The sequence below is a fragment of the Lissotriton vulgaris genome, chromosome 5, assembly GCF_964263255.1.
Source record: "Lissotriton vulgaris chromosome 5, aLisVul1.2, whole genome shotgun sequence".
NCBI lineage: Eukaryota > Metazoa > Chordata > Amphibia > Caudata > Salamandridae > Lissotriton > Lissotriton vulgaris.
The window spans coordinates 678,138,472-678,164,006 of NC_141693.1; the positions used below are offsets into that span (position 1 = coordinate 678,138,472).

Genomic DNA, 25,535 nt, shown 5'->3' on the forward strand with positions numbered 1-25,535 from the left:
GTCTTGGTGCACTGTATGGATATACATCATGATTTAATGCAGAAAGTTCAGCCAATGCAAACATCTTCGTAATTACTTGCAGACCAGTATGCATTTTGGCTTTTCTGAAGACTCCATCAATTAAGGTTAATTGCAATATCAGTTAATGAGACTCACGTATACTTTAGAAAATGGGACCTCAGAGAGCTAGCAGTGTTTTTTTCTACCTCTTTTGTAAGGACATTTTAGATATGGTCCTTTATAGAATGCTGATAGGCCACATTTCCATCACTTTGAAGTGCTTCAAAAATAGTAAATTATCAATCAATATTACCATTTATAACAATAATAGCATGCATACTCGAAAGTCCACTTATGAAGTGTAAAGTTAGTTACATGCATATTAACAGGAGCAAGTCTTATGTGCTGTCATTTGGTTAGGTTGATAAAAACCTTAACCTGTGGGATTTGACTTTATGAAAATAGTTTGCTTTGAAAATTCAGAAATATGCTGAGACCCAGAGAGATCTTACGCTGTATGCGCTTCACTCATCTGTGGTTTACTATAATGTAATGCCTAAAGTGGAACCGGTTTGGGCCTTTGGATGTTAGTATAGCGGCCCTTGCTTGTGATGTAGCGAAACCACATTTTAATTGTAGGGGTGCATTATAATCACACATTTAGAGCGCACCTGCATATAATCCTTTGTCGTGTTAGCATGAAGTGTTAGAAATTCGAAATGCAATAATGTGAAATGTGATGTGTAGGACATTGAATAGTAACATGGTGAATTAACATAGAAAGTGACTGTAACTAGCAGAAAACATTGACGTAAAGAACTTGTGTTGTGCAACTGACAATCGACCATTTATTAAATATGTTCATTAAGTGTGACATTTCATCTTTAGGTAATGTAGCAATCAAGTGTATGTTATTTCCTATGCAATTTCGTTAAGCTCATATGCCATTTTTCTTATGTTAGCTGAATTTGTTCTCTGGATTTCATTTTTTCTCATGTTTTGTTTGCAGGTGGAAGAAGCGCCCTTTTCAGCTAGAATAATGCCTTTATGCCATTAGTCAGGCAAGGAGAGAAGGATATAAATCCTAAGTTGAAGCAGATAAGGGAACATATTGTGTTTTCACACTAGAGAAGGCCTGGGAATCAAGGTCAACATGTTGCAGTTCAGGAACACCGCTATCCTGTGGAAAATTACCTTTGAGATCATGTTCAGAGTGGATGGCGTGACCTGCAAGAGCTGTTAGGAAAAGTACCTGTAATAATGAGGTGTTTGAGTATAATAAGTGCCCACTTCTTTTCTGCCTTCAGAGAGAGAGCCTCTTAGACGGAGCTCTGTCTTGGTAGCTTTACTATACATGACCTTGACAATTGTCTAGAAGAATTAGTGGAATTAGTGAACTCTCCTAAAGATGCGAGGCACGTTCTACTAGGACCTATGGCAAGGAAGGGTATAATAACATCAACTGTAAACAGCAGATATCTTCAGATGGATAAGGACCTACTAAATCAGCAATTTTCTGTGGTGCAGACTCCCTTGAGAATTGAGAGTAGCACTTATGCTACTATGATCTCTGGGAACTATATTACAGTCTTATGGTGGAACGTAGTGGAATGGCTAGAATTTACGACAAGTTTTAGCATTATGAAGTTACAAAAAACATGGGCCATTGAGCCCATTCATCTTTATGACTTTAAGGCCCACATGCATCAAGCATTTTTGGAGTCGCAAACGGTGCGATTCCTTAAAATCGTCCGTTTGCGATTCCAAAAATGCTTTTTTGGATGCATCAAGCAATTTTAGAAATCGCATCATTTTTGCGATTTCTAAAATTGCGATTGCTTTTAAAAAATCACAAATTTGCGATTTCTTAAAAGCAATGCATGATTACTTTCAAAATTGAGAAATCGCAATTAGGGGGTCAAATTTACCGAGTGGTTGAACCACTCGGTAAATTTGAAAAAGTGTTTAAAACGCTGAAAATGCATTTTTTTCAACATTCATGTTACGGACACACATGTCCTTAGGACATGTGTGTGTGAAACATGATGCGAAAAATACATTTATGGGGTGCATGGGGGGTCCTTTGAACCCCCCCCTGCACCCATGAAATGCATTAACAAATTGCGATTTTCAAAGTGAAAATCGCAATTTGCTAATGCCTTCCCATTGCTTCCTATGGGCCAAAAGGCCCATAGGAACCAATGGGAATAGCGAATTCGCAAATTGTATTTCGGTAATTTATGCGACTCGGTAAAAATTGCGATTTTTACCAAATCGCATAAATTTACCGTCCCGTTTTGCGAATTCTAAAATGCGAATCGCTATTTTTTGCACTTTAGAACTCGCAAAATTCCGGGATGATGCATGTGGGCCTAAGACTTTTCATTCTTCAGCCATCCCATCTAAACACGGAAGAACGAAGGGTGGCCTTTGCATATATATATGTCCAACAAATTTGCCTCCACTAAGGTAATTGTTAATTTGTTTATCTTTTTTTTATCAAAAATATTCAGGTATATTTCTCTGCTTCCTTTTCCATAGTTTTAGTTAATTTTTACAATATTGCATGCAAATCACGCAAATTGGATACCTTATGCTGCCTTGATGAGGAGTTGGAAGCAATTATGATATAAAATATAAATGCTAAAATTCTGATATGGGGGTGAATTTAAAATCCAACCCTGTCAACTGTTAGCAAAAAAGATCTGTGACATGATTTCCCCTACTGGGGATGATGTCAGTCACTTCTTCCATTCAGAGTACGAAAAGAAACTTAATGATTTATGGTTTAAATAAGATCAAGGTTTTGGGAACGAATTTGGAGAAAATCCAGTGGAAATTTCCTGTACATTTGATGGTAGTATGGATAAGAGTGTTATTGACTTCCTGCTCCTTACTAAACGTTGTTCTGCCTTAATCAATACATTTTTACTACATGATTTTGCTATGAGTGACCATATCCCCCAGAGTCTAATGCTGGAAACTAGTTCCCTAATTAAGCAAAGGGTAAGGAATCATAACTTGGCTGCAGAGAATATAGAACTCTCCCGTTTGAATGGTTTTACCCTGCGCTGGTCAAAGGTTGACGAGTCTAGTTTAATAGAACTGTTAATTAGCCATCAGAAAAAGGCTTTCAAGGTTTGTCTGGATGAGTCAGCAGACGCTGGTATGGTCATTGAGGTGTTTAAACAAATTAGCAAGGGCATTAAAGCAAGGCTGACCGCTAACCAGAAGAGAGGGGTCAGGAAAACCCAAGGTTGGTTCGATAACACCTGTACTCAGGCCAATAAAAAACTAAAGAGCGCATTGAAAGAGATACCTAGGAATACCATAGAAATACAGAACTGCAGGCGGACCTATAGGCTAGCATTAAAACATTTCAAAAAGCGTCGGGGGCGTGGCTTCGAGGGTGAAGATGGCGGACGCAGCTCTGTAGAGCTCCTGCCGGCCCGATCCTTATCCGCTAATTTATCCTTGCCCTAAACCCTCTTCCCTCGTCTCTACTGGTGCAGGAGTTTGCTGGAGTCCGGTGGAACACGGTGGTGTGGTCGTTGGTGCTTCGGACCTCCGCCGGCACGGCCGTTGGAGACCGTGCCTGCTGGGCCTACTTGCCGCGCGGTGAGCCGGGACCTCGATTTTTGTCCCGCCCGCCGGATGACCCTGGACGCCGGCCGGGCGTCGTATGTCTTGGCCCGCAGGGCTGGAGCAGAGTCGCCGGAGCTGTGGGACGGAGGGCCCGTTGGCCGTATCCTGCGGAGTGGCGTCCCGACGATTCGGCAGAGCAGACCCGAAGTTCATCCTGGCCGGCCTACCCTAACGGACTCGAGGGATCTGCTGCGCTGACTGAGGCGGACGGCCTGGAGGCGCCAATCCGGCGGTTCCTCCCTGGACCCCTGCCTTGTGATATCCGCGCCTTGGTGGAGTGCCTTTCCCGTGGTTCGGGCCTGTGTCCTGACAAGGCTGGGGGCAGACGTGTCCCGAGGGATTGGTGTGCTGTGGACGCCCTGGACCCTGCTCGCTGACCATTCACCCGGGTGCTCCCGTAGCAGGTACATATCACCGAACTACCCCGGCGGCGGTGATGACAAGAGGCAGGGGTGGCCATACTGCCGCCACGATGGGGCCCATCGACAAGTTCACAGCCGGTGGGGGTTAAGCTGCTGGCCCGGACAATGCGGCGCTGCTGACGGCCATCACACAATCTCGTGATATGCTGGATGCGAATATTGGCGCGGTGGGCGCCGATGTGATGCTGCTGCGCCAGGACCTTCGCAACGCGGTCGCTCGCATCACAGAAGCGGAGACCAGGGTCACGACGGTGGAGGGCGACGTCGGCGCCCTGAAGAAGAGAGTCGCCGACCTGGAGCAGACGCAGCGGGGCCTGGCGCTCCGTGTGGAGGATGCTGAAGGACGGGCGCGGCGGAACAACCTGCGCTTTGTCGGCTTCCCGGAGGACTGCGAGAAGGGGCCTATGGATGTTTTCCTATCCCGATGGCTGGAGAGCTGGCTGCCCCCGGACACCCTGTCACGCTGCTTTGTGGTGGAGCGCGCCCACCGCGCCTTGACACAAAAGCCGCCGGCTGGGGAGCGGCCCCGCCCGATCATTGCTCGGATCCTTAACTACCATGATAGGGACGTCATCCTCCGGGAGGCCCGGCTCAAAGACACCCTGCTGTTTGATAACTGTAAAATTATGATCTTCCCGGACTATACCAAACTGGTCCAGCAGCAGAGACATTCCTTACTGGCGGCCAAGGTGCGGGGCCTGAAGATCCAATACTCGCTGCTCTACCCGGCCCGCCTTCGCGTGATCTTCAACTCGAAGACCCACTTTTTCGATTCCCCGGAGGCCGTCTTCGCCTGGACTGACGAGACAGTCAGGCTTCGCCCGCATGCCCAGCCAGGGCTGCACTCCGGTTCCTCACGCAGTTCTTCTCAGGAGCGGAGCGACCAACCGAACAAGGGGAAGCGGCATCGCGAGTCTCGCTCGAGGCGGAGGTCCCTGTCCGGAGACCCCCTCTTGGGGGACACGCAGCCGGAGACGGATCACTCTGGCAGGGGGCCCTGACTACTGTTCACCGACTTTTTGCTCCTTGCTTTTCTTCTGTGGCCGTCCACTGCGGCGACCGCCTGCCAGTCGGCAGTACAGACATAACTTGGTGCAGTATTACCTGGCTCTTTGGCCTTTATTTGGGACTCATGTGAACTGATGCTCTTTATCATGCACCGTTTTTGATTGTGCCTTATGCTGGTGGGGGGGGTTGGGGCATGTTCTGAGGGCTGCCTCCTCCTATTGGGTCTGGGGGGTGGTGTTGGGAGTGTGCTTGGTTGGTGGTAGGGGGGTTGTTTGGGATCCTTTGGCATGTCTGACTTTTGGCGCTATGTTTTGGGCCTGAAGTACCATATGCCGCGACAGATACTTCATTGTTTCTTGAGGTATTGGGGTGGGGGAGGGGGGTCTTGGGATGTTGGGTGGCTAGATGGGGCGGGTCTGCTTTTCGGGGGTTGTGGGTTTTGGGGTCCTGTTTTCTGGGGTGCACGTGGTCTTTGTGAATTTTGCAACTGTGGGGTCTGGGGCCTGGGCCGGGAGCCGGGGATTGTGGGGCTGGGTGCATTGTGATAATGGCTGATGTCCCCCTCTTCGCGCCCTCTGGCGCTTCCATGTGTGTTCTTAGCTGGAATGTTCGGGACTATTGGACAAGATTAAGCGGGGGGCGGTGCTTAGCTGGGCTACGAGGGACCTGGCGGATGTGCTCCTTCTTCAAGAAACGCACATGCTAGGTACAAAGACCCCGAGTCTGCAGCGCTTTGGCTTTCATCAAGTGTTCCATGCCGGGTTTACTAGGGGCTCCAGGGGGGTGGCCATTCTTATTCATAGACGGCTGGCGTACGTTCACGAGCGTCAATGGATCGACCCCCAGGGACGCTTTGTGTTTGTTCAAGGGAAGGTTGGTGCGGAGCCTGTGGTGTTTGGCTGTGTGTATGCCCCCCCCCCCTGCAATGGGCCTTAGCTGAACGATTGTTTGCCTTATGGACTGAACTCCCCCACTCCTTGGCTGTGATTGGTGGCGACTGGAACGATGTGTTGGATGTGGCTTTGGACCGGCAGAGGAGGCCCGGGGTGGTGCTTGTGTCCTCCCCTACACGGTTGGGGGCTATGGTTGATGGTCTGGGTTGGGTGGATGTGTGGAGACACTTGCATGCGGAGCGGTGAGAGTACACCTATGTTTCGGCTGTCCATGGCTCCCTTTCGCGCTTGGATTGTGTGTTTGTTCCGAGGGCTTTCCTTGATAGAGTGAAGGGGGCGGCGATTCGGCCTCGCGGGCTCTCTGATCATTCCCCTGTGGCAGTCCAAATTGACTTGTGCAAAGCGCGCCAACCTTTCAGATGGCGGATGTCCACGTGGCATCTGCAGCGCCCTGATTACTCCCAACATCTTCGTGGCGCGATCGCCCACTATTGGCAGGACAACCTTACCGGGGGAATGGACGCGGTGACCGTCTGGGAGGCTATGAAGCCCACCCTGCGGGGAATAGATATTGCTTGGTGTGCGTCTGCTCGCCGGACTCGGCTGGAAAGCATTGTTGCTGCTGCAGCGCGGGTAGAGGAACTTGAGGCTCGCCACAGTGAGGCACCTGATGATGTCACGCTGCGGCTGCTCCTGCAGGCGCAGCAGTCTTACTCCTCGGTCTTATTAGACGAGGCTCGCCAGGCGTGGTTGGCCACCCGTAGCGGGGTGTACCAGTGGGGCGACAAGTCTTGCACTATGCTCCATAGGCTTTGCCAACAGAACTTGCAGCCTATTACACTGCCGGGCCTTGTTGATGGCGCAGGAGTGGCGATCACGGACCCGGCAACTCTTGCAACTAGCTTTGCGCGCTATTATGGGCGTCAATATGCCTCCCGGGAGACTCTCTCCCCTGCCGATATCGCATATTACCTTGCGTCGGTTCCCCCATCTGCAGTGTCCGATGAGGTGCGCGATGCCCTGGACCTTCCCCTGACGGCTGAGGAGCTGGGTGACGCGCTGGGTCAACTGAATGTGGGCAAGGCGCCGGGGCCGAGCGGATTCCCCAGTGAATTCTATAAGAAGTTCCATCTGCAGCTCGGGCCGCATTACTTGCGGGCCCTGGAGCAGGCGCGAGAACATGGCCGCCTCCCACCGGATTGGCGCCATGCCGAAATCGTGGTGTTCCTGAAGCCGGGTAGGCCCCCTGATCGCCATGAATCTTCTCGCCCCATATCCCTTATTAACTTCGAGGCCAAGCTCCTGGCCAAGGCGCTTGCGAACCGCTTGCTTCCACACATCTCGGCCCTTGTTCACCCAGATCAGGCAGGTTTTATGCCGCGCCGGGCAACGAGGCACAATATACGGCGGGCGCAGGCTGCGATAGAGGCGATCGGGTCTTCGGAGGATCAGGCGGCGCTGCTGTTGGCCGATATCGATAGTGCCTTTGATTCGGTCAGCTGGACCTTTCTTTTTACCCTGTTGCCGCTGCTGAACCTCGGCCCGGTCTTCCTTTCCTATATCAGGCTGCTTTATACCGAGGTCACCGCCTCGGTGCGTATCTCAGGGGCAGCATCGGCTCGTTTCCCGGTGACCAGGGGCACGCGTCAAGGGTGTCCGCTCTCCCCTTACCTCTTCGCGCTGGCCATGGAGCCACTGGCCACCAGGGTATGCCATGATGTGCTCTACCGTGGCTTCGTGTGGGGTGTGGATCACTCGGACCGCATAGCTCTATATGCGGATGATGTGCTGTTTTTCATGACCGGCCTGCAGCGTACGGGCCCTGGTGTCCTGGAACTGATGCAGGAGTTTGGTCGGGCGTCGGGGCTTTTCCTTAACCCGCGCAAGTCGACCCTATGGGTGATGGGGGGTGGCGCGGTGGACTGTCCTTGGGCTGCATCCCTTCAGGTGGCTGTGGAGGGTGTGAAGTACCTGGGTGTTTTCCTCTCTGCTTCGCCCGCAGTGGCGTGGGACCGGAACGTCCAGCCAGTGTGGGATCGGGTCCAGATGGACGTCAAGACATGGACGCGTATGCCTCTTAACATCTACGGCCGGTCGGCCATCTTTAAGATGGTGGCCTTGCCCCGTCTCCTCTACCAACTCCAGAATCATCCCTTTCAGATTGACCCGCAGTGGTTCCGTACTGTTAACTCTGTGCTGGGCCGGTTTCTGTGGGCTGGGGGTGCCTCCAGGTTGGCGCTACGCACATGCTTCCTCTCTACCTACTGCGGCGGCTTGGCGACCGCGGATATTTTGTCTTACTATCAGGCCTCCCATCTCCTTGTGCTTAACGAGTGGTGGTATGGGGACCGTAGTGATCTGGCCTATGCCCTGGAGCACTCTCTGATGGGTGGCGCCTCCCTCCACACCTTGCTGTATTCGGCCAGGCGGAGGCGACTGCTTCCACGGGTTACCCAGGTGGTTTTCGCGGTCTGGCGGCGGGCCCTGCACCGTATGGGTTGGTGGGGTAGGCTGACGGCCGAGACTCCTTTATGGCGTAATGGCCTGCTACCGGCGTTGGCGTCTTTGTCCGGGTTCGACGGCTGGGACGCGATCGGGATCTCATCCCTCGGCCATGTCCTCTCTGGTACTACCCTTAAGTCCTTTCAGGACCTCAGTTCTGAATTTAGCATGCCCAGGTCCCAGTTCTTCCGCTACCTCCAATTTCGCCACGCTCTTACTCCTAGCCTGGTGGGCTTGGAGCAGCTCCCTGACTTTAGTCCCATTGAGGCAAAACTTTTTATGGGAGACCTTGGTGACAAGAAGGTCTCTCAGATATACCGTTCTCTGGTCACACACTGCTCCCCGTCGCTCTCAACGCTGAAGGCCTCTTGGGAGGGTGATGTTGGTCCCCTGGATGAAGACGACTGGCGCGAGGCCCTTGAATCTCCCTGTGGTGCTGCTATAGCTATCCGCCTCCGCTTCATCCAGTTCAAATACCTCCACCGAGCTTATTATACTAGAGATTGTCTATGGCGGGCGGGCCTTATTGCAACTCCGGAGTGCCTGAGGTGTGGTTCTGAAAGGGGCACCCTTTTTCATACTGTGTGGTCCTGTGAGAGACTGACTCGATTCTGGGCGGGGGTTTGGGACTGCTTGTCCGAGGTGTTGGGGTGGGACCTGCCCCGTACCCCTAGGCTGGGCCTTCTTCATGTTCTAGAAAACGTTGGGGGCAATATTTACAAACGCCATCTGTTGTTGCTGGGGCTTGTGGTGGCGAAGAGAGATCTGGCGCAGGCCTGGAAGAGCAAGCGCGCCCCCCCACTCGGTGCCTGGAAGGCGGGCCTGGACTTCCTCATGGGTCTGGAGCAGCCTGTTTTCAAAGCCCGGGGGTGTCCCCGCAAACATTACAAAATTTGGAAACGGTGGGCGGACTACAGGGGCCTGTCCCTCGACCCCCCCATAGACGTTGATGATGCACTACCACTGGATGTGGATCCCGCACCCTAGGCTGCTGGCCGGCTCCACCTTTGTAGGCCATCTCATGTTGCTGAACTGTGATCACGTGCGCTGGGTTAGGGTGGGATAAGGGGTGGGTAGCCGCGGGCGGGGTTGGTTGGTGTTCTTGGGGTTGGGTGGGCGGGGGTAGTTCGACATCTCTCATTCTGTAACACTGGGTTCAATGCTGTATCAATGCTGTGTCTTTTCCTATCTGTCGTTGACGGTCTCCTCCTGACTGTGGAGGGCTGTACTGAAATTTGCTTGAACTCATAATAAAACTGGTTTTGAAAAAAAAAAACATTTCAAAAAGGGCCTAAAAGAGGAGGCGTGGGATAACCTCTATGAGGCAGGTCTTAATAAAGACATTATAGCATTATGGCGTGTCATAAACTCTCCATTTTCAAGCGATGATGATAAGCCCAGACTTTAGAACCTAATAACGGAAGATGACTGGGTAGAGCATTTTGTTAAAATTGTACACAGGCTCAAGCGAAAATGGTCAAAATAGTGCACGGTCCGGGCCCGGAGACATCCCCTATAAGTCTACATTCCTGCCGAAATATTTTGAGTTTAATTTTACATCGGGGAAGGTGAACCTGGCTCTGGGATCAAGAAAGGGAGGTAAAGCACCAAGTCCGGATGGGATCCTAATTGATATTTTAAATATAAAACTGACCTGTGGGGTCCGCTTCTGACCTTGATTTTTAGGTCCTGCCAGAGTGCTGGATTCCCAAGCTCCCGGTTCGAATCGCATATTGTGCCAACATTTAAAAAGGAAACGATTGGGGTGGGGTGGATCTGCACACCATGTATTTGCAAGTTAATAAATGTCTTTTGTCGCCTTTGTTAGTTTTAGCGTGCACTCTAGTTGATAGGGTGTGTGCCCAACTCCCTATATGTTAACAAAAGTGTAATTACGAGCCCGAGGGAAACCTCGGACTACTAGAGGCACTGCAAATGGGCCAGAGGCCTTTTGAAAATTCCAAACATATATTTAAATCTCTGATTCTGCTATGTTTATCAATCACATTTATTTCTGATATGTTCACTTCGTTTAAATTCTTTTCAAAAACATGAGACAAAAAAATGCATACATTATTCCATATCTGTATATTGTACATACATGACTAATTGAAAATATTCCCTTGCCATATCCCCAAGTCACATATTTTTTGCACTCCAAAATGAATGAATAAATCACATGTGTTTCAATTCAAAGAGGGACTTGAAGAAGTGAATTCTTTGGTCATCAACATCTCGTCCAAACATTTTACAAAAGAAGAAATACAGGTACTCAATAAAGGAACATCTTTCGTTCCATCCTACTCTTCCAATGCATTAGAGACGGAAGTGGCTCTTTTTAAATTTAGGCGCAAATTGAGATTAAGGTGGTTCTTTACCATCAACCCAAGCACAGAGGAACTAACAGAGGAACAGAAGAAATTTAGACCTAAGAGCAGATTTCTTTCACCAATTTCACATAAGACATTAGACAACTTCGAGACACTTGTCAAAAAAGATCTAGAAAGGATAAAATATGGTGAAATACAGCATCATAACTTCAGCTCTAAGGAACAACGGATCTTAAACAAACTCAGACAGGATCCCACAATAACGTTTCACCCGGCTGACAAGGGGGGAGCCCTGGTAATACTTGATACAGAGTTTTACAACCAGAGTGTGTGTGAACATGTACAGGAAACAGACACCCATCTCCTCATGGAACAAGATCCTACCAATGAATTATTGAGAACACTGGGCGACTTCCTTCAAAGAGCTTTTGAATCAGGTATCATCGATGAAAATACCAAAAAATTTCTTTTCAATTCCTCACCCAAGGTTCCAACACTATATATGCTTCCTAAGGTGCACAGGTATTTGGAACAAGGGAACCCGTATAGGTGGCAAAGGACCCCGGGTAGTACTAGTTTTTAGTTTAACAATGGTCCTTTAGCTTGAGAAAATTGAACAAGAATAAGCACATGCTAAAAATGAAGATTGTGTATTTTCTTCAGTGTCCAGCCAGACAAGGAAGCATTTATTTAGAAGAATTAGTGAATTAGCACTTTTGAGGTGAAACATGTCACACAGAAATATAACTGGGCACAAGCATGTACCAAGTCAAGAAAGGACAATACATGGGGGAAAGTAACAGGCAAACAAACAGGAGAAATGGCGGCTTACAATGCAAATAAAATTATAAGTAAGCTCTATCCCACAGTAACTGCGACATAAATCATAAATCGAAAAAGCAGCAGTACTATGTTAAACAGACACACAGGTCAAAGTATTAAACTAAGAAGCAATACAGACTGTACTACAGAAGGAGTCATATATGCAATCAAATGCCCATGCGGCTTGGTTTATGTAGGATGGACTGGTAGAAAAATCAAAACCAGAATAGTGGAACATAAAAGTCGCATTAGGAACCAAAATACCACTTCTCCACTAGCCAAACATTGGACAGAAGCGAAACACACCATTCCCCAATTAAGATACACAGTCTTAGAAAAAGTGGAAAGTATTCAAGGAATACATTTCAACACTCTCCTGGCTAGGAGAGAAACTCATTGGATAAAGTTGTTAGGCACTGTTTTTCCTGCAGGACTTAACGATCATTATGAATTATTATGTTTTCTTTAAACGCTAGACTGTTTCTTTTAGATTGTAAGGGAGTACCCATTCACGAACTTGAATTACATACCTTGACATGCTTCAGCACCTTTTCACTACTCTTACTAATTATAGCCTTGTCCTCATTTCTTTCACAGTCTCTTTTACAGTCTTTTTTGCACAGTCTTTTTTTCACAGTCTTTGGTTTGCACGTCTGCTGGTAGGCTTATCACTCATTATAAGTCCTATACCTCATCGTTTTGAAATAACTCATAAAGAAGGAAACGGATATTGTTTCTATTTGAATAGAATCGTTCACTTTCAAGAGGGTGTTCCATCCTCGGGTACCTTTTTTATATTTTGGACAATCAGCCTTTATAGCCTTCTGCTCGGACTATATGTGGGTTTTATACAGTAGAGCGGGGCGCTACAGTCAGTACGCATCAAGGCTTCCTTCAACACAGAAAGTCCTCTTTCTGTTTTGTACTTTTTCAATAGATACGGGCGAGTTCCGCACCATGTGACCTGATGGGCGGACTCGCGTTCATTGAGGGATTCTAGATGTCGGCGTCGATAACCACAGGTTAGTGCACGGACTTTTGCCCGTCTAGTAGATTATTTTTTAACTTATTTAGACTATTTTAGTCACCTATACTACATTTTCACAGGGTATACTTGACGAAGAGGCCAATTACGGTTTGAGCTCGCCGGTTGCATAGGCGGTGAGCGAGTTGATTAGGTTAGCATTTCGATTTCTGAGTTGAGCACGGGTTGGCACGATTAATTTTCTTATCACAGCACGGGTTCCTACTTTCAATCAATCAATCAATCAATCAAAGCATTTATATAGCGCACTACTCACCCAGAGGGTCTCAAGGCGCTGGGGGAGGGGGGTCCGTTACTGCTCGAACAGCCAGGTCTTGAGTTGCTTCCTGAAGGCGAGGTGGTCTTGGGTCAGGCGGAGGTGGGTCGGGAGGGAGTTCCATGTCTTGGCGGCGAGGTAGGGGAAGGACCGTCCCCCTGTGGTGGCTCTTTGGATGCGGGGGATGGCGGCGAGGGCGTGGCCGGTCGATCGAAGCTGGCGTTTGGGAGCGTAGAAGTTGAGGCGGCTGTTGAGGTATCCTGGGCCTTGGTTGTGTAGGGCTTTGTGTGCGTGGGTGAGGATTCTCTTGTTGACCGGGAGCCAGTGCAGGTCTCTCAGGTGTCCGGAGATGTGGCTGCGACGGGGGATGTCCAGGATGAGTCATGCTGAGGCGTTCTGGATCCGCTGGAGTCTCTTCTGGAGTTTGGCGGTGGTTCCGGCGTAGAGGGAGTTGCCGTAGTCCAGACGGCTGGTGACGAGGGCCTGGGTGACCGTCTTCCTGGTCTCGGTTAGGATCCACCGGAAGATCTTACGTAGCATGCGCAGGATGTTGAAGCACGACGAGAAGACGGCGTTGACTTGTCTGGTCATGGAGAGGGAGGAGTCCAGGATGAAGCCCAGGTTGCGTGCGTGGTCTGTTGGTTTGGGTGGGCTGCCTAGGGCGGGGGCCCACCAGGAGTCGTCCCAGGCGGAGGGTGAGGATCCCAGGATGAGGACTTTCGTCTTGTTCGAGTTCAGTTTCAGGCGGCTGTTCTTCATCCATTCGGCTACCTCTTTCATCCTTTCGTGAAGGTTGGCTCTGGCGGTGGCGGGGTCGTTGGTGAGGGAGAGAATCAGCTGGGTGTTGTCGGCGTAGGAGATGATGTTGAGGTTGTGCTGGCGTGCGATGTCTACGAGGGGGCTCATGTAGATGTTGAAGAGGGTTGGACTGAGCGAGGAGCCTTGAGGAACGCCGCAGATGACTTCGGTGGCTCCAGATCTAAACGGGGGAGGCGGACTCTCTGTGTCCTTCCGGCTAGGAAGGAGATGATCCATTCCAGTGCCTTCTCCTGGATTCCGACGTTGCTGAGTCGCTGCACTAGTGTACGGTGGCAGACACTGTCGAAGGCCGCAGAGAGGTCTAGGTGGATGAGGGCTGCTGTTTCTCCGTTGTCAAGCAGTGCTCGGATGTCATCGGTGGCTGCGATCAGGGCGGTCTCGGTGCTGTGGTTGGCCCGGGAGCCAGACTGCGAGAGGTCGAGGGATCCGTTAGTCTCGAGGAAGGTGGCCAGCTGCTTGTTGACGGTCTTCTTGATGACTTTTGCAGGAAACGGGAGCAGTGAGATGGGGCGGTAGTTCTTGAGGTCGGTGGGGTCGGCTGATGGCTTCTTTAGTAGAGCGTTGAGTTCGACGTGCTTCCAGGTCTCCGGGAAGGTAGCGGTGTCGAAGGAGGTGTTGATGATGTCCCGCAGGCGGGGTGCGATGACAGCGTCTGCCTTGTTGAAGACGTGGTGAGGGCAGGGGTCGGTAGGAGATCCGGAGTGGATGGAGTTCATCGTGCGGACGGTGTCTTCGGTGCTGATCGGGGTCCAAGCACGGAGGGTGGTGGTGGGGGGCGGTGGTTCGGTCGAGGCGTGCGTCGGTTGAGTGCTGAAGCTGTTGTGTATGTCCGCGATCTTGTTGTGGAAGTAGGAGGCGAGGGAGTTGCAGAGGTCTTGCGAAGGGGTGATGTCGTTGTTTCCGGCGTTGGGGTTGGAGAGCTCTTTAACTATGTTGAAGAGTTTCTTGCTGTTGTGTGCGTTGTTTCCAGTCGTTCCTTGAATGCAGTTTTCTTGGTGGCGTGGATGAGTTGGTGGTGTTTTCGGGTGGCGAGCTTGAGGGCAGTCATGTTGTCCGGTGTTGGGTCTCTGCGCCATGTTCTCTCGAGGGCTCGGCAGTTCTTCTTGGAGCTCTTGAGTTCGTCGGTGAACCATGGCGCTTTCTTGCTACCGGGTCTGCTAGGCGGGGTCTTCAGAGGGGCGAGGTCGTCTGCGCAGTTGCTGATCCACTTCGCGAGGTTGGTGGCCGCCTGGCTTGGGTTTGTTGCGCTGGTGGGAGGGTTCATGCTCAGGGAGGTCACGAGCTGGTCGGCTGTGATCTTGTTCCAGCTTCTGCGTGCAATCTGTTGCTGGTGGTGGTGGATCGTGGTCCTTCTGAAGCTGAAGTGGACGCAGCTGTGGTCCGGCCAGTGGAGTCCGGTGGCGTGGCTGAAGGCAATATCCTTGCTGGATGAGAAGACGGGGTCAAGTGTGTGTCCGGCGTAGTGGGTGGGGGTGGTGACCAGCTGCTTGAGTCCCAGGTTTGCGAGGTTGTCCAGCAGGGTGGTGGTGTTGAGGTCGTTGTTGTTCTCCAGGTGGAAGTTGAGGTCCCCGAGGAGGATGTAGTCAACGGAGAGGAGGGCGTACGGGCTGATGAAGTCGGCGATGTCTTCGCTGAATTGTGTGCATGGTCCCGGGGGTCTGTAGATGAGGGTGCCTCTGAGGGTGGTCTTGGGGTTGATGTGGACCTGGAAGTGCAGGTGCTCGGCGGGTGCGAGGGTGTCGTCGGTGTTGGTCGTGATGCGGATGGTGTTCCTGTGGATGATGGCGATGCCTCCTCCGGTCTGGTTGATGCGGTCCCTTCGGATGATCTTGTAGCCGTCTGGGATGGCGATGTCGGGCGCTGAAGAGGCGTTCATCCAGGTTTCCGTAAGGAAGGCGACGTCTGGTGAGGTTGTGTCGAGCAGGTTCCAGAGCTCGATGGCGTGTCTGTGGACGGAGCAGGTGTTGAGCAGGATGCATTTCAGGTGGCTGCTGCTGTTGCTCGTCTTGGTCTTGGTTGGTGCTGGAGTAGTGCTGGTCGGGATGCAGGTGAACTTTCAGGCGTTGCAGCAGAAGGGTCCGTGGGTGCGTCTCGGGGTGGCTCGGTAGCATCCTGGGATTCGGCCGGCGTTGAGTGCGTTGAGGGTGGCGGCGTCGTACGTCCGGCGGGTGGGCTGGGGTCTGCGGGGGCCAGGGGTCCTGGCGCAGGGTGTGGTCCAGGCGCGGAAGGGCGCAGACGGGCTTATGGTACCTTCTCATGGTACCTTTCACTGCTATATCTTATTTATTCGAATTCGCTTGGTTTTTCACTCGTATCACTTAAAGAATGCCCTACTCCTTTTTTCTCACGGAAAGGCTACAGTGGTTATTTTTCATAGGCATGTTTTTTCCTTTTCCTTTTCTGAGGGAACTCCCAGTGGCACTGCCCAGCTTTGTGATTATGTACATAATATTTTCTATGTGAACATCAGAAACAGTTTTTGCTTTGTTGCTGTTTTATAGATCCCGTATATTTTGAACCACAGGACGCTGATACTCACAAGACATTTGAATCTTCATCTACATATTGTTAATCCCCTGGCGAAGGGTTGAATGTGCAACCCGAAATGCATTGGGACTCTGACATTAATATTTTTTATTGAAACACATGCGATCTATTCATTCATTTTGGAGTGCTAAAAATATGTGACTTGGGAATATGGCAAGGGAATATTTTCAATTAGTCATGTATGTACAATATACAGATATGGAATAATGTATGCATTTTTTGTCTCATGTTTTTGAAAAGAATTTAAACGAAGTGAACATATCAGAAATAAATGTGATTGATAAACATAGCAGAATCAGAGATTTAAATATATGTTTGGAATTTTCAAAAGGCCTCTGGCCCATTTGCAGTGCCTCTAGTAGTCCGAGGTTTCCCTCAGGCTCGTAATTAAACATTTAAAAAGGGCCACCGAAATTGTCCTGCACATCATAGACCCATGTCCTGGCGGGATTCCCTAGTCAAGGTGGTTGGCTGTATACTTTTAAGTCGATTGCAGGAGTGGGCAGACTGTAACAACATCATGTCTGACTTTCAACATGGTTTTCGCCAGGGAATTGGGACTACCGAGCAGGCCAATAACCTGAATTTACTGGTGAGCAAATATACACATATAAAGGGGGGCAATTTGTTATTGGTGTTTGTGGACTTGACCTTCTCATTCGACTGTGTTGTCCATGACAAACTCTGGTCCATTATGAGCTCCATGGATGTTGACCGAGCCATTGTTAATTTATTAAGTATTTATGCTCATTCAGTTCTGCTATGATTCGTTTTGGTACAAGAGGTGAATGTAGAAGATCTGTTGATATCCAAAAAGGAGTACGCCAAGGGTGCCTACTCGCCATATTTTTATTTCATCTATGCATTATCAATTTGGGTTGCACCCTTGCAGATAAATGTATCGATGGGCCCCAAATCAGCCACTGGCCAATACCAGTTCTGGTATATGCAGACGATGCAGTCCTTATGGCCTGCACCAACATGGCCCTGCAGCATCTTTTAGACAATGTTGTTTATTTTATGGAGAATTTGGGGTTATCAATCAATATAAGTAAAACTTATGTTATGAAAACGAGTAGAAAATTTTATATGAGACGTAACATTTTAATAGGAGATACCATTTTACCTCAAACAGACACCTTCTTGTACTTGGGAATTTTCTTTGATGGCATGGGTAACTTTAGAAGCGCAGTAAAATCGAGAAGATGCAGTTTCATGAATCAACTATGTGTCTATGTAATTTCTCAAGGAAACCTGGCTGTAAACACCCTAAAGAAATGTTGACCATTCATAACGCTAAATGTAGGTCAATTGTGATGTACAGCTCCAAGCTGTGGGGGCATGTAAATGTAGACTCATTCCAGTTGTTAGAAAATGGGTTTCTTCAAAATTCGGCTCCCAAGCAAAAAACACAGTTGATGGACAGAATGCAGAACAATGTCTTACATTCACCCCAGTACAAAGATCTGGGCCTAAATCCATCGTTTTTTGCACTCCACACCACCCTAGGTCAGACAATGGCTATATGCAAATCAGCCTTGACACTGTGCCTCATGGGAACAGTCCAGCCCGAACTACCAAGTCATGTCTTTCCTAGACCGGAATCAAGCATCCAAGGACTGGTTTCTGGCTATCAGCCTTCTTCAGCCTGAATAGCTTGACTCCAGTGATGTGGAGAGCCTGGGACTCACGTCTGAGCATACCCAGCCCACTTGGGGTGAAAATTGCAAAAAACACAGTTGATGGACAGTATGCAGAACAATGTCTTACATTCACCCCAGTAGAAAGATCTGGGCTTAAAATCCATCGGTTTTTTGCACTCCACACCACCCTAGGTCAGACAATGGCTATATGCAAATCAGCCTTGACCCTGTGCCTCATGGGAACAGTCCAGCCCGAACTACCAAGCCATGTCTTTCCTAGACCGGAATCAAGCATCCAAGGAGCAGTTTATGGCTATCCGCCTTCTTCAGCCTGGATAGCTTGACTCCAGTGATGTGGAGAGCCTGGGACTCACGTCTGAGCATACCCAGCCCACTCGGGGTGAAAATTGCAAAAAACACAGTTGATGGACAGAATGCAGAACAATGACTTACATTCACCCCAGTACAAAGATCTGGGCCTTAAATCCATCTTTTTTTGCACTCCACACCACCCTAGGTCAGACAATGGCTATATGCAAATCAGCCTTGACCATGTGCCTCATGGGAACAGTCCAGCCCGAACTACCAAGCCATGTCTTTCCTAGACCGGAATCAAGCATCCAAGGACCGGTTTCTGGCTATCAGCCTTCTTCAGCCTGGATAGCTTGACTCCAGTGATGTGGAGAGCCTGGGACTCACGTCTGAGCATACCCAGCCCACTCAGGTGAAAATTGCAAAAAACACAGTTGATGGGCATAATGCGGAACAATGTCTTACATTCACGCCAGTACAAAGATCTGGGCCTAAATCCATCGTTTTTTTGCACTCCACACCACCCTAGGTCAGACAATGGCTATATGCAAATCAGCCTTGACCCTGTGCCTCATGGGAACAGTCCAGCCCGAACTACCAAGCCATGTCTTTCCTAGACCGGAATCAAGCATTCAAGGACCGGTTTCTGGCTATCAGCCTTCTTCAGCCTGGATAGCTTGACTCCAGTGACGTGGAGAGCCTGGGACTCACGTCTGATCATACCCAGTCCACTCGGGGTGAAAATTGCAAAAAACACAGTTGATGGACAGAATGCAGAACAATGTCTTACATTCACCCCAGTACAAAGATCTGGGCCTAAATCCATCGTTTTTTTGCACTCCACACCACCCTAGGTCAGACAATGGCTATATGCAAATCAGCCTTGACCCTGTGCCTCATGGGAACAGTCCAGCCCGAACTACCAGGCCATGTCTTTCCTAGACCGGAATCAAGCATCCAAGGACCAGTTTCTGGCTATCAGCCTTCTTAAGCCTGGATAGCTTGACTCCAGTGACGTGGAGAGCCTGGGACTCGCGTCTGATCATACCCAGTCCACTCGGGGTGAAAATTGCAAAAAACACAGTTGATGGACAGAATGCAGAACAATGTCTTACATTCACCCCAGTACAAAGATCCGGGCCTAAATCCATCGTTTTTTTGCACTCCACACCACCCTAGGTCAGACAATGGCTATATGCAAATCTGCCTTGACCCTGTGCCTCATGGGAACAGTCCAGCCCGAACTACCAAGCTATGTCTTTCCTAGACCGGAATCAAGCATCCAATGACCGGTTTCTGGCTATCAGCCTTCTTCAGCCTGGATAGCTTGACTCCAGTGATGTGGAGAGCCTGGGACTCACGTCTGAGCATACCCAGCCCACTCGGGGTGAAAATGGCAAAAAACACAGTTGATGGACAGAATGCAGAACAATGTCTTACATTCACTCCTGTACAAAGATCTGGGCCTAAATCCATCGTTTTTTTGCACTCCACACCACCCTAGGTCAGACAATGGCTATATGCAAATCAGCCTTGACCCTGTGCCTCATGGGAACAGTCCAGCCCGAACTACCAAGCTATGTCTTTCCTAGACCGGAATCAAGCATCCAATGACCGGTTTCTGGCTATCAGCCTTCTTCAGCCTGGATAGCTTGACTCCAGTGATGTGGAGAGCCTGGGACTCACGTCTGAGCATTCCCAGCCCACTCGGGGTGAAAATGGCAAAAAACACAGTTGATGGACAGAATGCAGAACAATGTCTTACATTCACTCCTGTACAAAGATCTGGGCCTAAATCCATCGTTTTTTTTGCACTCCACACCACCCTAGGTCAGACAATGGCTATATGCAAATCAGCCTTGACCCTGTGCCTCATGGGAACAGTCCAGCCCGAACTACCAAGCTATGTCTTTCCTAGACCGGAATCAAGCATCCAATGACCGGTTTCTGTCTATCAGCCTTCTTCAGCCTGGATAGCTTGACTCCAGTGACGTGGAGAGCCTGGGACTCACGTCTGATCATACCCAGCCCACTCGGGTGAAAATAGCAAAAAACACAGTTGATGGACAGAATGCAGAACAATGTCTTACATTCACCCCAGTACAAAGATCTGGGCTTAAATCCATCGTTTTTTTTGCACTCCACACCACCGTAGGTCAGACAATGGCTATATGCAAATCAGCCTTGACCCTGTGCCTCATGGGAACAGTCCAGCCGAACTACCAAGCTATGTCTTTCCTAGACCGGAAGAACAAGTTACTTACCTTCGGTAACGATATATCTGTAAGAAACATTAGTTAGTGTTAGATTCCTTACCTTAGAATATCCCCAGGCGTCAGTCTGGATCCGGAAACTTTTGCGTAGCAGTACCCCTGCGCGTCGGTAGGCGTCGTCTGCAGGCGTCCCCTGCGGCTCCGCGTCCGTCGTCGGCGTCGTGCGCCGTGATGACGTCGCTGGAGTATATAGACGCCGCCTCCGCGCGCTGGCGTCAGTTCTTTGTACACAGCTTTTCCGCGCCAGAAAACGCAGAGCCATAAGAGAACCAACACTGGTGCCATTTGAAACTAGGGCCCTGAAAGGAATGTCCTTAACCCTAGGTATCAGTTCGCAGAACGGGGAGGATGGGTGGGTTCGGTAAGGAATCTAACACTAACTAATGTTTCTTACAGATATATCGTTTCCGAAGGTAAGTAACTTGTTCATCTGAAAGAAACACGTTAGTGTTAGATTCCTTACCTTAGAATAGATACCCCAGCAATACCAACCCCGGTGGAGGGTCTGCGAACCAATACATTCCTACACCAGAAAGTCCTGGAGGACAGAACGGCCAAAGAAGCCATCCCTCCGGACTTGACTGTCCAGGCAGTAGTGCCTCGCAAAGGTGTGCAGCGAGGCCCACGTAGCCACCTGGCAAATGTCCTGCACAGGGACTCCCCGGCCCAGGGCAGTAGTAGCCGCCGTGGCCCGAGTGGAATGGGCCCTCAGCCCAACAGGAGGCTCCTTCCGAGCCAAAGAGTAGCACGCTTTGATGCACAGAACGACCCACCGAGAGATGATTCGTTTACACACCGCCCGTCCCTTCTTCGCACCCACGTAGCCAACAAACAGTTGGTCATCCACCCGGAACTGGCGTGTGCGATCCATATAAAATGAAAGCGCACGTTTTGGGTCCAGACGATGGAGCCGCTCTTCATCCTTTGAAGGATGCGGAGGCGGGAAGTAGGAAGGGAGGGTGATGGACTGCCCGATGTGAAAAGCAGAAACTACTTTGGGCAGGAAAGAAGGTCTAGTCCTAAGAACCACTTTGTCAGGATGAATGGACAGGAAAGGGGGTTGGACAGAAATAGCCTGGAGCTCACTCACTCTCCTGGCAGAGGTGATGGCAACCAGGAAAGCCGTCTTTAAAGTCAGGAGACGGAGAGGACAAGAATGAAGGGGCTCAAAGGGAGCACACATCAAAAAGGTTAGAACCAGGTTCAAGTCCCACTGAGGCATCACAAACGGAACAGGAGGATACATGTGTGTGATGCCCTTCAAGAATCTCGTTACAATTGGGGACTTGAACAAAGAAGGCTGATCAGGAAGCCTTAGAAAGGCGGAAAGGGCCGAAAGGTAGCCCTTGATAGTGCCCAGAGCAGAGCCCTGCTGGGCAAGAGAAAGAAGAAACAGAAGAACCTCTGAAAGAGGGGCAGAAAGAGGATCCACAGCCTTTGCTGTGCACCATGCCACAAATCTGTTCCACCGACAGGCGTATACCGACTTAGTGGAGGGACGCCTGGCTGCCAGAATTACATCACAGACTTCAGGAGGCAAGTCAAATGGCCTCAACTGCCGCCGCTCAATCTCCAAGCATGGAGGTGGAGACTGGACAGGTTCGGGTGGAGGACCGTCCCCTGCTGCTGCGACAGAAGGTCCTCCTGAAGGGGCAGGCGGATCGGGGGACCGACTGACATGCTGAGTAGCTCGGAATACCAGTACCTTCGAGCCCAGTCCGGAGCCACAAGGATAACTTGGGCCCGGTCGCGCCTGATCTTCTTCAGCACTCTGGGCAGAAGTGGTATAGGCGGAAAGGCGTATAACAGACTGCAACTCCACTCGCGCCGAAAGGCGTCGCCGTGCGAGTGCCGTCTTGGAAACTCCAACGCGCAGAACTGATGACATTGCACGTTCTCGTCTGTGGCGAATAGATCTAACCAAGGCTCTCCCCATTGCAGAAAGAGGCCTTGCGCCACGTCCGAGTTCAGACGCCATTCGTGATCCATCGAGCACCGACGGCTGAGTTCGTCCGCCCTGGCGTTCAGAGAACCTGCCAGGTGTTGAACCGTCAAAGTCACGCCCTGACGTTCCAGCCACTGCCAGAGGCGCAGAGCCTCCTGGCAAAGGGTCCACGACCCCACTCCGCCCTGTTTGTTGCAGTACCACATGGCGGTGGTGTTGTCGGTGAACACCTGCACTACACTCCCGTTGACAAAGGGGAGGAATGCCTTCAGTGCTAGACGAATCGCCCGTAGCTCCAACAGGTTGATATGGAGCCGGGACTCCGCCGGAGACCAGATGCCTCTGATCTCTGCCTCTCCCAAGTGGCCACCCCAGCCCTGGAGGGACGCGTCCGTCACGACAACGTGCTCCGGTTGGGGAAGGGAGAGGCGGTCCATAAGCCACCACTGCAGTTGTCTCGCAGTGCCCTCCGAGATCAAGACGTGGTTGGACAAGTTGCCCTGTTGCTGGGCCCACTGAAACTTCAGGTCCCACTGCAGAGCCCGCATCCGCCACCGGGCGTGATGCACCAGAAGGATGCAGGAAGCCATCAGCCCCAGCAGCCGCAGCGTCAACCTGACCGAAACCCAGGATAGCGGCTGAAAGATGGGAATCAAAGCCAGTATATCCCGGACCCGCCGTTCCGGAGGATAAACCCGAAACTGCGCCGAGTCCAGAACCGCTCCGATGAAAAGGAGCTTTTGAGAGGGACACAGGTGTGATTTCGGCACATTGATGGAGAACCCCAGGTCATGCAAGAGGTCTGCCGTCATCTGAGGGTGGTGGACGACTGTCTGGGGCAAGCCCGCCTTCAACAACCAGTCGTCTAGGTAGGGGAAGACTGAAACCCCTAACCTGCGCAGATGGGCTGCGACCACCGCCATCACCTTTGTGAACACCCGTGGGGCGCTGGTAAGGCCGAAGGGGAGCACGATAAACTGAAAGTGCTCCTGGCCTACCGTGAACCGCAGGTAACGCCGGTGGGCCGGCAGGACGGGGATGTGAAAATACGCATCCTGCAAGTCCAATGCTACCATCCAGTCTTGCGGGTCTAGAGCAGCCAAGACCTGAGCCAAAGTCAACATCTTGAACTTCTCCTTCAGGAGGAAGCCGTTGACGTTCCGTAGATCCAAGATCGGACGTAGGCCCCCCTTGTCCTTCTTGGGTACCAGAAAGTAGTGGGAATAGCAACCACACCCTACTTCTGGCCCAGGAACGCGCTCGATGGCCCCCTTGGCCAAGAGGGCCGAAACTTCCTCCTGCAGAAGTGTCAAGTGGTCCCCCGACACACGGTGGTTCTGCGGTGGCATGGCTGGAGGAGTAGTCTCGAAGGGGAGGGAGTAGCCCCTTCGGACGAGTTGCAGCACCCACCTGTCCGACGTAATTGTGCGCCAGTGAGCGTGGTGATGGCGAACCCTGCCACCCACTGGCGTCACATGGGGCCGAAAGCACGGACTAGGAGGATTTGGAGGCAGATGCTGCGGGGGGAGGTGTGGCCTGACCCCGCCGTTGACCCCGACCGCCGCCACGGCGGTTTCCACGGCCGCCACCGCGTTGAAAGGATTGTTGCGGCGCATGGCTGGCAGCACGTGTGGGGACGCCCCTTCCTTGGCCACGAAAGGAGCGAAACGAACCCGTTTGCTGGCGCTGGGTCGAAAGACCCAAGGACTTGGCCGTGACCCTGGAGTCCTTGAAGCGTTCCAGCGCGTGGTCCGCCTTGTCACCAAAGAGGCGACAGCCATCGAACGGCATGTCCATCAAGGCATTTTGGATGTCTGCCGAGAAGTTGGCGGATCTCAGCCAGGCGTGGCGACAAATCGCCACCGTCGTTGACATAGCTCTGCCCAGCGAGTCGGTCGTATCAAGACCACACCGTATGGAATATTTAGCTGCGTCTCGGCCCTCAGCCACAGCCTTGCCGAGCTTCGCCCGCACCTCCATGGGGCATTCTGGCAGCAGTTCCGCGACAGTGTCCCACACAGAGTGGGTGTAGCGGCCCAAGAGGCATGCGGTGTTGCAAGACCGCAGTCCCAGACTCAGGGACGAGAAGACCTTCTTACCATACTGGTCATACCTGTTGGATTCCCGATCGGGCGGGGCCGACGGGAATGCGGTCTGGGAGGTAGAGGCCTGGATCACCAGACTCTCGGGGGTGGGATGGGTGGACAGGAATTTGGGGTCGTCCGGGCAAGGACGGTGGCGTCTGGCCACGTTCCGATCAACAGGCGAACCTGAAGCGGGCCTGGACCACGTGCCCAACAGAACGTCTGACAAGGCTTCGTTAAACTGCAGCAGTGGCTCCTGTGGGCATGACTGCGGTTTGAAGACCTCAGTGAGGATGTTAGGCCTCACGGCCGCGACGGGGAGCTCAAGGTGTAAGGCCTTGGCAGCCCTCATCAGCACCACTGAATATGCAGCTCCCTCCTCCGACGCCACGGAAGGAGGAGAGACAAAGCCAGGGTTAGGAGAGTCGTCCAGACCACTGGCATCCCCCAAATCACCTGTCCAGTCCGGGTCATACTGGCACTCACGTGACAGAGGGTCCTCAGACCCCTCCCAACCTTCCCCGTACTCTTCATCATCTCCATACTCGGAGTCAACGATGTAGGCCGGCTCCTCGGGGTTCACAGGCCCCATCGGCGTCGAGCCCGGCGTCGATCGACACCAGTCCGACTCCCCGTCCGGATTCGGGGAGGGAATGGGGACGCCGCCGCCCGGAGCCGGCGCCGGAGCCCCGGCGCCGGCCGAAGCCGGCACAGGAGAACCGGCGCCGCGCGGGGGCGGCGTCGGAGGTAACCAAGATGGAATCGGCGCCGGACCAGCCGGTAGGCCAGCCGGCGTCGACCCCGAAGGCCCTTGCGGCGCCGGGGTCCGAGCCGTCGGCGACACCCGACCCGCCAGGGCCCCCGGACGGTAGCACTGGGCCCGAAGGCGCCGTAGGCCCCGTCGGAGAACTGAGCGCCCTCATGGCCATGAGGAACGCCTCAATCTCCTCAGGCGTCGCACCGTGCCCAGGGACCGGAGGGTATGGGGC

At 51.5% G+C, this 25,535-nt stretch overlaps 1 long non-coding RNA gene across 1 annotated transcript in view; it reads right to left on the reverse strand.

Moving 5' to 3' along the window:
• The window catches only part of LOC147711388 (uncharacterized), a 140,329-nt gene that overhangs the window by 32,533 nt on the left and 82,261 nt on the right, over positions 1–25,535 (reverse strand). The window lies entirely within an intron of this gene.